This window comes from Equus asinus, chromosome 5, assembly GCF_041296235.1.
Source record: "Equus asinus isolate D_3611 breed Donkey chromosome 5, EquAss-T2T_v2, whole genome shotgun sequence".
NCBI classification, from domain to species: Eukaryota; Metazoa; Chordata; class Mammalia; order Perissodactyla; family Equidae; genus Equus; species Equus asinus.
This window is the reverse complement of record NC_091794.1, coordinates 81,964,225-81,978,448: the sequence shown is the minus strand read 5'-3', so window position 1 is coordinate 81,978,448 and position 14,224 is coordinate 81,964,225. Positions and strand designations below refer to the sequence as shown.

At 59.5% G+C, this 14,224-nt stretch overlaps 1 long non-coding RNA gene across 1 annotated transcript in view; it reads left to right on the top strand.

Annotated features, from left to right (window-relative positions):
• Positions 1 to 474: 474 nt before the first annotated feature.
• Positions 475 to 14,224, top strand: part of LOC106847833 (uncharacterized) — a 52,469-nt gene continuing 38,719 nt past the window's right edge. The window contains exons 1-3 of the long non-coding RNA XR_006527830.2: positions 475 to 755; positions 3,498 to 3,615; positions 9,097 to 13,039. This is a non-coding gene — a long non-coding RNA (uncharacterized lncRNA). The remainder of the gene's footprint in view (positions 756 to 3,497; positions 3,616 to 9,096; positions 13,040 to 14,224) is intronic.

Below are 14,224 nucleotides of genomic sequence, written 5' to 3'. Positions count from 1 at the left end.
TCTGATTTATTAAGTGCAGTCAGGCCAGCGCGCCGAGCGAGTGGCCGGGGCCGCAGCTCTCCCCGTGTGGCCGAGCCCCGGGCCTGGCCCTTCCCCAACAACCCCATCTATAGATGAAGCAGCCGAGGTTCAGAGAGGGCAGGGCCGCTGCCTGTGCATCGACTCTGTGCTAAGCAGTTCACGGGCATTGAGTAAAATTGCCCGAGGCCCAGCCACCACGAATTATCTGATTTAAAGGCCGGCTTGGCCAGGAATACGCATTTCAGGGCAGAGCTGATGAGGCAAGTTTGAGGTTCCCTTGGGATATCCAGGAGGGAGAGCTTGGCTTGGATTCTTATCAGCTGTACCACCCTTAACTACTCAGTTAACCTCTCTGTGCTCCAGTACCCCATCTGCGAAATGAGCATAGTACCTCCCTCGTGGGGCTGGGTCTGGGTTAAATGAGTTACATGGGTGCGGTTGGCTGACATTTAGGAGGCAATTGGACACCTGGGCATGGAGCCTGGCGACGGTGGGGTTGGCAGCACCAGTGCGGGGGAAGAGGGCGCAGCATGAACAAGAAGGGCAGCCGGGTCCTTTGCCATGTGGAGTGGCAGAGGGGCCTGCACGGAGAGTGAGGAGCAGGCACTCCCCAGGGTGTGGGTCATGGAGGCCCAGAGCTGAGACGGTGCAGACAAGAGAGTGGCCAGCAGGGCGCCGGGGCTGCCAGCCTCGAGGTCGGCGTGAGACAAACAGATGCAGCAATGATGTCACGAGTGAGTCAGTAAGACCAGTTTGGGGGGAATATGGGGTGGACTGCGGTGGGCTGTGGAGGGGGAGACTGTGCATAAAGGATCTGCTTGACGGAGTGCCACCAGGGAGGGGAGGAGCATGATGGGGCCCTGTGGGAGACGTGTGTGGGGCTAAGGGAGGGGTTTTAAAAATTGTTAACAATACAAATAGCGAATCATTATGTTGATTTGCCCCGAATCACATATGAACACATCAGTAACATATGTCAATTATACCTCCATAAAGAGCTGTTAACAAGAGGCGAGCACGTTTGCTGCTGGAGGGGAAGGAGAGAGTGAAGAAGGCAGAATGGATGAGGCAGGAGAGGGTGGGCCTCAGAGAAGGGCTGTGGGTCCGGCCCAAGCAGGGGCCTTTGGAGACTGGGGTGGGAGACTTGTGAGGGCCATGGTGGGTGTGTCCCTCCGTGGGACCCACCCCCAGATCCTTCTAACCCTCTCCTCTGCAGAGTGTCTGTTGGTTCAGGACGAGGCTTGGCCCCCTGACACGGCTTCTGGAGCTGGTGGGCCTGGCTGCCCCCAAGTCCCCACCATACCACACACAGGCCCCAGGGCCTTTGCACACATGGGTTTCCCTGCCTGGGATGCCCACCCCTTGGTTCCTTCTCCTCTGCCTTTTCCTTCAAGCCTAAGCTCAGGAGGGATCTCCCTTCAGAACCCCCTGGACACTCTGACTGGTTAGGGGGCCTCCTGAGCGTGGCCCCTCCCCGCTGAATGAGTCATACATTCCCTTGTCTGTCTCCCCTCCAGGGCAAGGTCTATGGGGTCAAGTCACCTCTTCCCCAGCCGAGCAGGTGGGAAATGGCGTTGGGTGAATAGGGTGGTAGGGGGAGGTGGCCAGAAGCTCCCCAGAGACATGGCACGGTGAGGGGAGTGTGGATTCCGGGGCCAAAGTGCTGGAAGTAATGGCTGTGTGGCCTCTGGCAAGTTCTCCTCTCCCGGTGCCTTCCTCCTTCCCCTGTAGGTCAGAGGACAATGATCTGTTGTAGGGTGTAAAGGGCTCACGGTGGTGCCTTCTGAATCGTGATCCCTTGGGGCCGGCCAGAGAAGGGTCTGGCCTTTGGCAGAGGGGGCCCTTGAGGGCGCCAGGACCAGGGTTCGTCCCTGCTTTGAAGGCTTGAGCGCTGGTAACCCCCCATGGGTTGGTTCCAGCACTTTCTCCAAAGCTCTGCCAGCAGCCAGAACGAGGGAGGGAGAATAAGCTGCTCCCTGCCTACTAGCTGTGTGACTTAGGCCAATCACGGAACCACTCTGAGCTACTCTCCCACCTGTGAAATACCTGTAACAATAATACCTCGTTCAATGCATTCATTCCTGTGCTTGCTCAGAAAACATTGACTGAAGCCAGGTAGTGTTGCCCTCGGATGAAAAGACCTAAAGCGTGGATAAGCGCCGCCTGGGGACGGACGCAGTATGTGCGCCGCATCCCCCAAGATTCAAGCCCGGGCTTCAGACCCCACCCGGACCTGAGCCCCGCCCCCCCGGCGGCCCCCTTGCCTGGCTCCCCGCGGGGTGGGGCTTGGGCGCCCTCTTGTGGCCACAGCAGCCCTCCACACACCGCCTTGCGCCGAGGACCAAATTCCCCAGCCCTGGGCCCCCGCGGATGGGGTAAGAGGCAGTGAGGCCTTAGAGCGCTGCAGCTTGTCCCAGGCCACAATGCGAGTTGAGGGTGGCCCTGGCCTCCCGCCTGGCGTCCTTACCTTGGGGTGGGGGTGGGGGATGGGAGGTGGAAGCGGGCCCACCCCCTCCTCTCGCCTCCCAGGCCACCCTCCGAGGCCGCCTCCTCCAGGCAGGACAGCCCAGGGCGGCCTGGGCCCGGCATGCCCGCCCGCCTGTGGGCAGGCCCTGGACGCTCCCGGCTGCTGCGGGGGCGTGTGGCCGCCCTGCCAGGCTGAGGCGCTCGCCAGCTGGCAGCCCCCAGCTCCGCCCCACGCTGTAGGCTGCCCTGCCCAGCGGCCTCGGCGGCCCCCTGCGCTGCCCACCCCGACCCCCGCAGGCCCGGTGTCTGAGGCTCTGGTGCCCAGAGACGGCGGCAGGACACACACCCTCCTGGAGCCTCAGAAACGTGGTCCTGAGCTTTCTTCTTAGGCTCAGGCTGAGTTGGGCTGTGCCAGGGAGGGAGTGGAGGAAACTCCCGTGTGAAGATGGACCAACCTGGGGCTCCCTTCCGACCCTTAGCCCATTTGGGCCACAGATGGCAAAGAGGGTGCCGTGTGCCTGTGTGTGCGGGCTTCTTCACATGACCATGTCCATCTACAGGGATTCATACATCATTCATCCGTTCATCAAACATAATTCACATCTGTCCCAGGCCCCTTTCCCGCCCACAGGAGGAGACAGGCCAGAGAACAGACAGAGGGAGAGCAGGGTGCTGAGGGGGGTGTGGGAGCCCAGAGGAAGGAGCAGCGGCAGGCTCTGGAGGGCCTGGGGCATCCCAGGTGAGTGCTGAGCGGCAGGTGGGCTGAGCTAGGCCAGCCAGGGCCATGTGGTGCAGCCATTGAGAGCCAGGCGCCTTGCTGCGGCGTCCCCCTGCTACCTCACTAGTCCTTCATGGTGCAGACCGTTAGCAAGCCCGTTTCCCAGGCGAGGAGAGAGCTCGGAGAGGTGGTGCGACTCGTCCAAGATCACAGTCACCAAATGGCCCACCCAGGATGCGGGCCCAGATCTGGCTGATCTGGGGCCTGTGTTTTAAACTACTCTGTTCCTCAGGTCTCCATGAGGTGAGCAGGCCAAGGCCCGGTGGCCTCAAAGTCCACGTTATGGAGGGCAATGCGGGGGCACGTGGTCAGAGTGGAGTTCTGGAAAGATCCCCGTGACAGCTGATGGGGTACGTACGTGTGTGTGTGTGGTGGTGGTGGCAGGAGCCTACAGAGCAGTAATCCAGGGGGCAATGATGGGGGCCTGGATTCAGGTGGGATGGGGGTTGAGAAATGGGCGGGTCCTGAGAGTTTGGGAGGTGGCTCGGGAAGGACTGGGTGTTAGGCTGGACATGAGGGTGAATAGGAGGGAGTCAGCAAGTGTCTGCCTTGGGAGCCTGGGTGGTTGATGCAGAACATTCTCTGAGGGGGAGGCGGTGAGCTCAGTCTTGGACCTGACACGTGGGGCAGAGCTCCGGCTCACCGGGTGTCCCGTGTCCCTCTCTGAGCTGACACAGGCATGTGCACATGTGCCCATCCTCCCCCGGTGTGCCTGGGCCAGCACCCAGCCTGGCACCGATGGAGAAGAGTCAGAAGAGTCTGGAAGGCCGGGGGACTTTATCTTGCCTTGTCCCTCCTGTGTCAACTCTGGCTGGGTTGTAAGTGCTGGCACCTCAGTTTCTCTCCCTTGGAAAACCCCTGCCAGCTTTTCCGAGGGCTGAGCTCTCTCCGCCTCCCAGCTGGTGACACCCCACTTTCTAAGTGTCCCTCTCTCCTGAGCACTGCACAGGGGCTCCCATCTGATTTGCTGGGCCATCCAGGCCCCCTCTGAGCCTCAGTTTCCCCAACTGTCCAATGGTGGCCCCCACCTGGCAGAGCCATGGTGGTGAGGTCCCTGTGACAAGGAAAGAGCACATTCCTCAGAGTCGGGGGCAGGGGCCTTGTGTCCTCCTCCCAGGGTCCCTCCCTGCAGTGTGGGGGGCCATGCATCAGGAGGCTGTGTGGGCCCCTCCTCTGGGGCCCCTCCTGGGCAGGCTGCCAGCAGCTCTTCTAGGCCAATTAAGTTATTTTGGAGCGGCTGTGGAGGGTGGATTAACGAGCAATTGGCTGTGGGCTGCGATCGGTGCCAGCCCCCGTCCCCCACCCTGGCGCCCAGCAGCTCCGGAAATGCCACTGAGCCCCAGCCTCCCTCTCAGGGCTGAGCAGCGAGCAGTGGGAGCTGCGTTCGACTGGGCACCTGCTCACGCCATGCAGGGGCCTGATGTCCTGTCTCACATCCTAGAGCCCACCCCGCTGCCCTCCTGGGCAGGAAGGGGCGAGCGGTGGCTCTCCTTCTGGGGTCAAAGCTGAGACTCCTGGACAGCTCCTAGAGGGGCCATCCTGGAGACTTCCTTACAGGGAACCCCCCCCATGCCGAGCCGCCCCCACCCCCTACCAGGGGACAGCTGGGGTGGTTTTCCAACATTCCTGGGAATCCTCAACAGCAATATAAGTGTGAGCCCTTGCTTGCCACAGCCAGCTCCACTCCGAGAGGGACATGTGCCGAGCCGTCTTGTTCCCATGTAACAGACCAGGAGCCCAAGCCACCAGACCGACAGGGCGGGTCGAGGAGGGGTGGGCACGCGGCCCTGCAAGCCGGCCCATGGCAGACGTGGTTGGGGCCTCTGCATGCCACACCAAGCAGCAGATGGGGATCTAGGGCCCGCACTGGCTTGGAAGGTGGCTTCTGTCTCCTCTGGGCCTCAGGTTCCTCTTCTGTAAAACAGGGGTGATGGTGACACCCACCTTGGAAGGTTGTTCTGAGGTTTTAAATATGGCAGCCCCCAGGCCAGGAGGAGGTGGCTGTGAACAGCACCGCCCAGCCAATCAGCGCCCAGTGTTTCCTGCCTTCTGTCACACCTGGCTGCTTGGACCCTACCTGGGCTGGGGGAGCGCACCTGGCCACACTCCCAGGGCCTCAGCTCGACTCTGGTGAGATGGTGGGGGGCAGGGGCCGGGACCCAGGAGCAGGGAGGAACCTTGTGAGGGATCCTGGGCGGGTGGCTACTGTGATGGCAGAGCTCCTCCCACCCACCCAGTCCAGTTCCTGGCAGGGGCTGCGCAGCCACAGCCAAGGGCAGTGTCAGGGAGCGGGCTTCTCAGGGATCCAGGGAGACACCCACTCTGTGTCCAGGTACCGCCCACATCTGCACAGCAGCCTCACTGGCAGCACCCTCCCCCATAACCCTCCCCTACCTTCACACCTGCCCCCAGAGGCAACTGTCCACACCTGTCACACAGCCCTCAATGCCCTGAACATTCCCAACTGCATATGGCTTTACAATCACACACTCATGCCTGCAGCCACTCACGTGTCCACACAGGGGACCGCTTGACACCTCCCTGTCATCCTGTACACCTACACACATGCCCCCCCCCCCCCCCAACCACGAGCGCACTCATGCATGCACAGAAACGCCCCTGGCACCTGAACCGGCCCATTCCTGGGGCGGCCGGGTGCTTGCCCTGGGCTCTCTCTCACCCTGTCTGTACCTTCCCCTGGGGCCGGCTCTGGCGAGCTGGCACATGGCTGGGTTCCCCCGTCTGCCCTCCCCCTCTCCGTGGACCCCCAAGCCCACTCATGGCCAGCGCTGCCTCTGACCCTCACAGACCAGACCAGCCCTCGCCCTGGTCACACAAGGCAGCATGGCAGGAGCACCAGAAACGTGCCCCATGATTCCAGACACACTGAGGTGCCTTGGGGAGGGGTCCCTGTAGCCTCCGGAGCCAGCAATCTTATCAGCTGTATGACCTTGGGCGAGTGACCACCCCTCTGAGCATTTCTCGTTTGTAAAATGTGAGCAATGATCGTACCCACCTGGGGAAGATCAAGGAAGATGTTGCAGGTAGAGCACACGGTAGGAGCTCACTGAATGCCGGCGTGCCTCTGCCTCACCCCACAGCGAGGAAGCTCAGGTTCAGAGAGGCGAAGGGACGCCACTGGCCCCAGGGACAAGACACCTCATGCACACAACAGGTGCTCAACTTCTCACAGTAGGTGCACCCTTTCTCTTGCATTCTCCCTCGGGAGCAGACGTGGGACTCACACTCAAGACTTCTGACTGTCTGTCCAGTGCTCCCGCCCCTGCTCTGAGCCACATTTAGGAAACTCCCCCTGTTCACAGGATGGGATGCGGGGATGCGCAGATGCCGGGCTCCACCTGTCTCTGTCTCTTCAGCCCCCCAGCAGCCCCCCGTGTATCCCTCCCTCCACCCTGACACGCACATACTTCCCCCAAACACCCCAGGAAACAATTCTCCAAACCCTTCAGAGACAGCCCCTCCTTTGCCAAAGGTTAATGCCCCATTTCACAGATGGGGCACCAGAGACTCAGGTACTTACCCAGGGTCCTTCGACTACACAGACCTATGACTTCGCCTCCACTGGACTCCCCCATTCATCACCCCTGGGACCGGGGCAATGGCATGCAGTCTCCTGACATCCCTCTGTGTCCTCTCCCAGGGCTGTGTCCTGGGCTAGCTCCTTCAGGCCTCCCTCCTGCAGCCTCTGCCGCAGCGCAGGGGCCTCCACCCACCTCCCTGCCTCCAGCCTCAGGCCCTCCAAGCATCCCTCCTCCTTTCTGGAGGGTCTTTGAATCCAAGGAACCCCTCAGTGGCTCCCACTGCTTCGGGATCAGTTTAAGGTGGCCTGGACCAGCTCCCCATCGCTCCTTCCACCCTCTTCTCTCTGGACTCCCAAGCCCGGACATGGACCCCCTGTTCCTGCCTCGAGACCCGTGCTGCCCAATTTCAGAGCCACTAGCCACATGTGGTGATTTAAATCTAATTCAAATGAAATAAAATGAAAAATCCCAATTTTCAGTCACACTGGCCCCATTTCAAGAGTTCAGTAACCACAGGGGTCTGCTGGCTATTGCACTGGACGGCGCCGGTTTAGAACCTTGCATCTTCACGGACGTGTCTCGGTCCATGCCCTTCTTCTGCCTGGAAGCTGTGCCCTCCACATCCTAATGTCCAAACCCATCCTCCCACACCCAGCCTTCCCTCGCTTCTGCCACAAAGCCTTCTCTTTTGTCTAGCCAGAAGTGTTTCCTCACTCCCTCCCTCCCCCAGCTCTCCCTCCCTCCTCTCTCCTTCTCTCCCCTGCTGACCTCAGACTTTCTCTCTCCCCGTTAGGTGATCCAGAGCCCTTTCTACCCTGTTCACACATCTTGTCTTCCCCATAGAACATGACCTTCACAAGAGCTGGGCCCGTGGCTGATGCATTTCAGCCACCCTAGCACCCTCCACGGGGCTGGTCACAGAGCATCTGTGACTATCCACTGTCCATTGAGTGACTGACTAAATGAATGCCTACAGGACAATGCAACCCAAAGCACTCTTTCAAGCAATCTGCTCACCCCTGCTTGCATGCCTCCAGCTACGGGGAGCTCACTCCCTTATGAAGAATCAATTTCCACCTTTAGATGAATCTGTCTGTCCAGAAGTCTGGCCTAATGGCTCCTCTCTGCCCCCATGAGCCACACAGAGCAGACCTGCTCTCCTCGCCATGACATCTGTTCATGGGAACTCCCTGCTGCTCTGGGTTGAGGATGGAGATCTGGCTGCTGCCCACCTGCCTGGGTACCACAGCCCTGCCCACTGGCTCCTTTGCTGCTCCTTGGACGCGTCACACTCGATTCCCCGCTCCGCCCCTTTGCGCTGCCTGTTCCCTGGGCCCCAGCGTCGGCGGCTCCTCCCATCTGTCACATCTCTGCACACAGGTCACCTCTTCAGATGAACTCAGCCACCTCCCCTCGTTCTGTCGAGTCCCCCTGTTTGTTTCCCTCACTTACCACTACCTCATCTCATCATATTCTTTAATTTGTGGTCTTCACTTTCAGCCCTCCCTGGAATGCAAGGCCTGTGGGAGCGGGGACCTTGTCTTCACCCTGCGGCTCTAACAGGCCTGGTAAATGGGGGGTCGATGAAGGCATCCCCGACCCCATCCTTGCAGTGCTGTGCTGGGCCTCCGGGGTCTCGCAGGCTCTGGGTCTGATCCTAGGATGTGATCGGTGCTTTCCCAGGAGCCTCTGAGATGGAAGAAGGCAGGGCTGAGAAAGCTGACCCGCACAACTCAAGCCCAATTCTTGGTCTTCCCCCAAATTAGTGTCTGACTCTCAAATCTTTCTCATTCTCCCATCAATATAGACTCTCCCCCATCCACAGCGCCCCCTCCAGGATCCGCATGGAAAAGGAAGCGTACATATAACAAGCACCTACTGTGTGGGTTCCTTGGCTCTTCCTAACCCTGTGAGGCAGGACTGGAGCCCCCACTTTACAGATGAGGAAACTGAGGTTCAGAGAGGCCAGTGTCCAAGGACACACAGCTGGGAAAGATGAATCTGGGGCTGGACCTCAGTGCTGTGCGACCCCAGATCCTGCGGGTTGGAATGGGAGGGGTTCATGGACGTTGGAGCCAGCTTGTTGTGTAGAGCCAGAAACAGGCTTTGGCTTCCCTGAGGAAGAGGCCGTGTCAGCCAGAGCTGCCCCTGAGGCCTAATCCAAAGGTAGTGAGCTCCCCGACTCAAGGATAGCAACAACATGCAAAGTAAATGACCACAAAGCCCTCTGCAGTTTACAAGGTGTTGCCTCACATCCTTGTAGGCTCATTTGGTCCTTGAAAACTCTAGGGGGCAAGAATCATTCTCAGCTCCATTTTCCTTGAAGAAAGGAAGACTCAGAGGAAGCCTTTCAGACCGCCTGGGATCTGCAGCTAAAGTGGCCATCGCTGTGGTCCTGCTGTGTCGGCTGCTTATGGAGCCGGGGCCAGTGCTGGGCTGAAAGTCTGACACACATCACCTCATTTAATGCCATCAACCACCCGAGGAGAGCAGGTGCCGTGATGATCATCTCTGTTCTCCAGATGAGGAAACAGTCACAGAGAGGTTAAGTAACTTGCCCAAAGTCACACAGCTGGTCAGCGACGGAGACAGCATGACACCCATGCGTCTGACTGTGAGCCCTAGCGAGAAGTCTCCAGCTGATGGGCTGCTTCTTTGCAGATGAAGCTAACACCAACCTCTGACTCCTCAGGAGCCCCAGCCCTCTTTCCAGGGCTACAGGGGTGACACCCCTTCCTCGTGGGCCTTGAGCAGAAGGGAAAGTCTCCTCAGGGATCTCCTCTGGCCATTTTGGGGACAAAGACTGTGCAGGTGGAGGGGCGCGCCCTCCGCCTCTCACAGGCGCAATGACGCGCCGTTTACAGAGTCTTTGGCTGGAGAGCCTTCGACTCTCTTCTCTGTCTGAGCCGCCACAGCTTCTGAACACCAGTCAGTGCCAAGGAGATATTTCAGGATCCGGGAAAGCTACTGGCACACGGGTATTCATGGCAGCTTTGTTTAGAATAGCAGAAAATGGAAACCGCCATAGACTGTGAACCGAGGAGCGGCTTCTGGGCAGAGAAGGGGCTCAGAGCGCCAGGGGAATGCTCCAGTGGTCTTACCTGTGCTGCGGGAGACCACAGAGCACCAAGCACAGGGACAAAAGGAGGTCAGGAGAAAGCTGCAAGAACTTGTGGTGACACAGGCCTGCGTGGTTTTGCTTCCTGGTGCTTTTTTGTTGTTGTAGTTTTCAAATCTATTTAATGAGTATTAATTTTATAATTAAATGCACAGAGAGACCGTCATTTTATGCAACCAGGATGGGCCAGTGCCCGACTCTGGAGCACGGGTCTCCGCGTCTGGGTCCTGCCAGGCAGAGGGATGAGGAACTCCCTCCCGCCGCCTTCTCTGAGGAACACGGGACATCTTGGTGAAAGACGAGGTGCCAGGCTTGCCAGCAATGGTTCCACAGCCTTGCAGTCTGACCTCAGGCTTGGCCATAGGCGTCTTGGCCGTTCTCTCCGCAGATGACCCTTTGCGTTCTCTCCAAGGCGCAGGAGCCTTTCTGACGGAGGCCCAATCCCCCTGCAGCATCTTCCGTGTGGGCTAGGGAAGGTGGGCCGTGAATGGGGCATTTCAGCTGCCTGATGTCCACATTCCTGTGAAGGCAATGCAGTCCATGTGATGGCTTGACCAGGAAATCCAGTGACAATTTGGGCATCCCAGGCCTGAGGGCCTCTTCCAAGTCAGGCTGGGCCTCCAAAGTCCCCCAGGCCTAGAGGAACCCAGAAGGGCCAGAGACCAAGGCCGGAGCATCCAGCCCACTGCTTCTGCCTCCCCAGCCCCTGCTCCTGGCTCTCCTGTGCCCCTAGACGCAGAGTGCCCTTAGCCGGGGTGACGGTTCCGAGGGCATGCGGGAAGTCCTCAGGGAAAACCCGGAGCATCAAGAGGGCATCACAGCTGGGCTCCTACAGCCCTACCCCGGATGGTGACGGGGCTTCCGAGAAGCTGGAGCCCCCTTCTGCACAGCAGCTTCTGGCCCTGTTTGCGGGCGGGGGGGGGGGGGTCCCTGGAGAGGGAATCCTAGGGGAGGGTCTCTGCAATGGAGCAGGCGGAGGTGAGAAGCAGAGAAGGCAGAGGTCGGCCCACGACCCACGCTTCATCAGCTCCTACCCTCATGTTCAGGAAGGGAGACTGAGGCTTGATATATGAGACTTGTCCAAGGTCATCCAGTCTGTGGCACAGCCAGGAATATTACCCAAGACATTTGGCTTCCCGTGGAGGGGACCCCCAGAGGGGCTCTCACCACTGAGATCTCCCTGTGAACTGTTCTTCCAGAGGACTCTTTGGTCTCAGCTGGGCCCATTATAGAGAAGGAATAATCAATCTGCCCTGAGGTAGTATGTCCTCTAGAAAGAGCACAGGCTTTGGAGTCAGGTGGAGCTGATTTATACTGTGTGACATTGGGCAAGTCATTTAACCTCTCTGAGCCTTGCCTTTGCTGTAGGCGGAACCAATACCAACCTCACAGGATTAGTTTGTAGCTGAGGAGCTTTCTTTATGAAAGGGAAGGATAAACCAGATAATAAACCATGAAAAGGGTTCCTTGGATTCTCCCAGCAGGCCTAGGGGTCCTTTTCATTAGTGAGGAACCTGGGGCTAAGAGAGTGGAAACAGCTTCCCCAAGATCACCAAGTTACTAAGGAGCAAAGCTCTGATGTGCACCTGAGTCTTGTTCGCTCCAGAGTCTCTGAAAGCCATGGCCTCTGCAAGGAAGAAAGTGGGAGGGATGCAGCTGGCCTGGCTCTGCCCTGGCCCCCTCCCTACCCTCGGGCCTCCAGGGGCCTCCACTTGCTGAGCCACGGCTGACCTTACCTGCAGCAGTAATGGGGCCTTGTGTGGTCAAGCGATGGACCTGGCCTCAGTATGAACCCTGGGATAGGCAGCCTCCAGCTCCCTCTGGCTGTGGTCAGCAGGAGGCGTCCCCTGCCTGGGTTCCTAGGGCAGGACAAGTGTGTCTTCTCCGCTGAAGCCTCTGTGTCTGACACAGGGCCTGACGTGAGGCAGGTGGGGCGTGCTTGATTGACTGAGCGAATGCAGCAAGCTGGGCAGGTGGCCGAGGTCCCGGCCCATCTCTGCCCTTTGCCTGGCTCCCTGCCCCGCAGCGCTTCTCCTCCTGTGCTGGAAGCGCCCTCCTGCTCTGAGGACTCAGCGCTGGCCTCAGCTGGGCAGCTGTGCCAACCTGTATGGGAAGATAAAGGACCCTGGGTCAGTGGCTCCGGGGCCTTGGACAGCCGCCAAGCTGGTCCTGATGTCTGACACGTCCTTGGTTCCTTATGAAGGACTCTGTTCATTTGTTGAGCACTCACTGCGTGCCAGGTGCCAGGCCTCCCCAGTGTGCTCTCATTGTTGCCTCCCAGCAGCCCCACGGGGAGGTGCTCCTAGCATCTTCATTTTACAGAGGCGGAATCTGAAGAGCAGAGGGGAGAAGACCTGCCCAAGGTCACATAGAGAGTGACAACCAGGATTCCAACTCAAGCCGGTCCTTGTGGATTCTGAAGCCTGTGTTCTTATTCATGACGCCATACTGGGTCCCTTGTGCCAGGGTCGTGCCTCCACAACCAGGTGTGACCAGCCGGTGCCTTTTCCTCCCTGCTCCAAGGTCATGTCCTAGGCTGGGAAGCCTCCAGACCCCTCTCGGGGGTGGGCAGGCTCCCTGTGGGCCTCCTGGCTGGAGTTCTGCTGCGCCAGCGCCCCCTGCTGGCCGGGACCGCTTCTGCTTTGTCCCCGCCCCGACCCCCAATTTGGCTCTCCAAGCCCTGCTCCCTCCCTGCCGTCCTCTGGGGTCTGCAGGGCAGCAGCCGCTTCTGTAGGGCCGGCCAGATTGTCCCCTGCACTCCCAGATCCGAGGATTCTCGGGACGGGGCTAGGCTTCTCCAGGCTGGGGCCGGCGCTCACCCTTCCGCGACCACAGGGTTCCCGTCTCCTCCCTCCCTGACACGGCAACTGCTGCTGGACTCAGGAGATCTCTTCTGAACAAGGGGTCCATGGGGCCCAGCGCTGGCTGGACTGCCCCAATGAGGCCCCACAGAGGACCTGAGGAGACAGTTCTGACGCGGCGGAGGGTTCTGTCGCCTCCTGCCTCCACAGTCTGGCACAGGAGGCTGCCTCCGGTTCTAGATGGCAAGAGGGAGAGTGAAGGGAGGCTGATGTGGACACTAGGAGGCCCCAAAGGCTCTCAGAAGATTCCTAGGTGACCCATCTCCCCTCCTTTCTTGCCCTCCCCTGGGGCCTGTGCCCTAGAGGCTCACTGCCCACTGTGGGGGTGATGGGGGATGGAAGGAAAGAGGAGCCCATTGAGAGGGTGATGAGAGATAGAGGAAAGAGGGGCCCACTGAGGGGGTGATGGAGGATGGAAGGAAAGAGGGGCCCACTGAGAGGGTGATGGGAGATAGAAGGAGGGGCCCACTGAGGGGGTGATGGGAGATAGAAGGAGGGGCCCACTGACAGGGTGATGGGGGATAGAAGGAGGGGCCCACTGACAGGGTGATGGGGGATAGAAGGAGGGGCCCACTGAGAGGGTGATGAGAGATAGAGGAAAGAGGGGCCCACTGAGGGGGTGATGGGGGATAGAAGGAGGGGCCCACTGAGGGGGTGATGGGGATAGAAGGAAAGAGGGGCCCACTGAGGGGGTGATGGGGGATAGAAGGAGGGGCCCACCGAGGGGGTGATGGGGGATAGAAGGAGGGGCCCACTGAGGGGGTGATGGGGGATAGAAGGAGGGGCCCACTGAGGGGGGGATGGGGGATAGAAGGAGTGGCCCCTGAGCCCAGGGCTTCTCCCTGGTTGCCTCCATCAGCCACTCACTGAACCCCTCCAGCTCTTGGAGATGGCAAGCTGGGATTCTGGAGTCAGACCTTCCTGGGTCCTTTCTGCACTCTGCCACTGACTCACCTTGTGACTGTCCTCTCTCTGGGCCTCTCTTTCCTCAGCTGTAAAATGGGGCAGTAGCACCCCTTCTTGCGTCTGAAGGGTCCAGCAGAGGGCTTAGTGCAAAGTTGGGGTCATACCCTTTTGTGTGGTGCACAGAAGGACCGTGAGTTCAGTGGCCTTGACTGCAAGGTGCAGGTCCCTGCTCCCCTCCTGGCTGCCTTCCTTGTCCTTTTCTCCTCTGCAGAGGGCAGTTCCCGCCAAGTGCCCATCAGATGCTAACAAGCTCCCTGCAGCCCCATCTGTGTATGTGGGGGTCCTGCTGTCTCCCCTGGGCTCTAGCTGTGGAGGCGTCCTGGGGCAGCTTGAAGTGGGTAAAACTCGGGGAGGGCAGATCTGGTTCTAACCTTGGTTCTGCCGTCCTCATCATGGAAGCCTGGGCAACTGTTTTCCAGTGTGAGCGTCAGTTTCCTCTTCTGAAAAATGGGAGCAATGACACCTGCTGTGT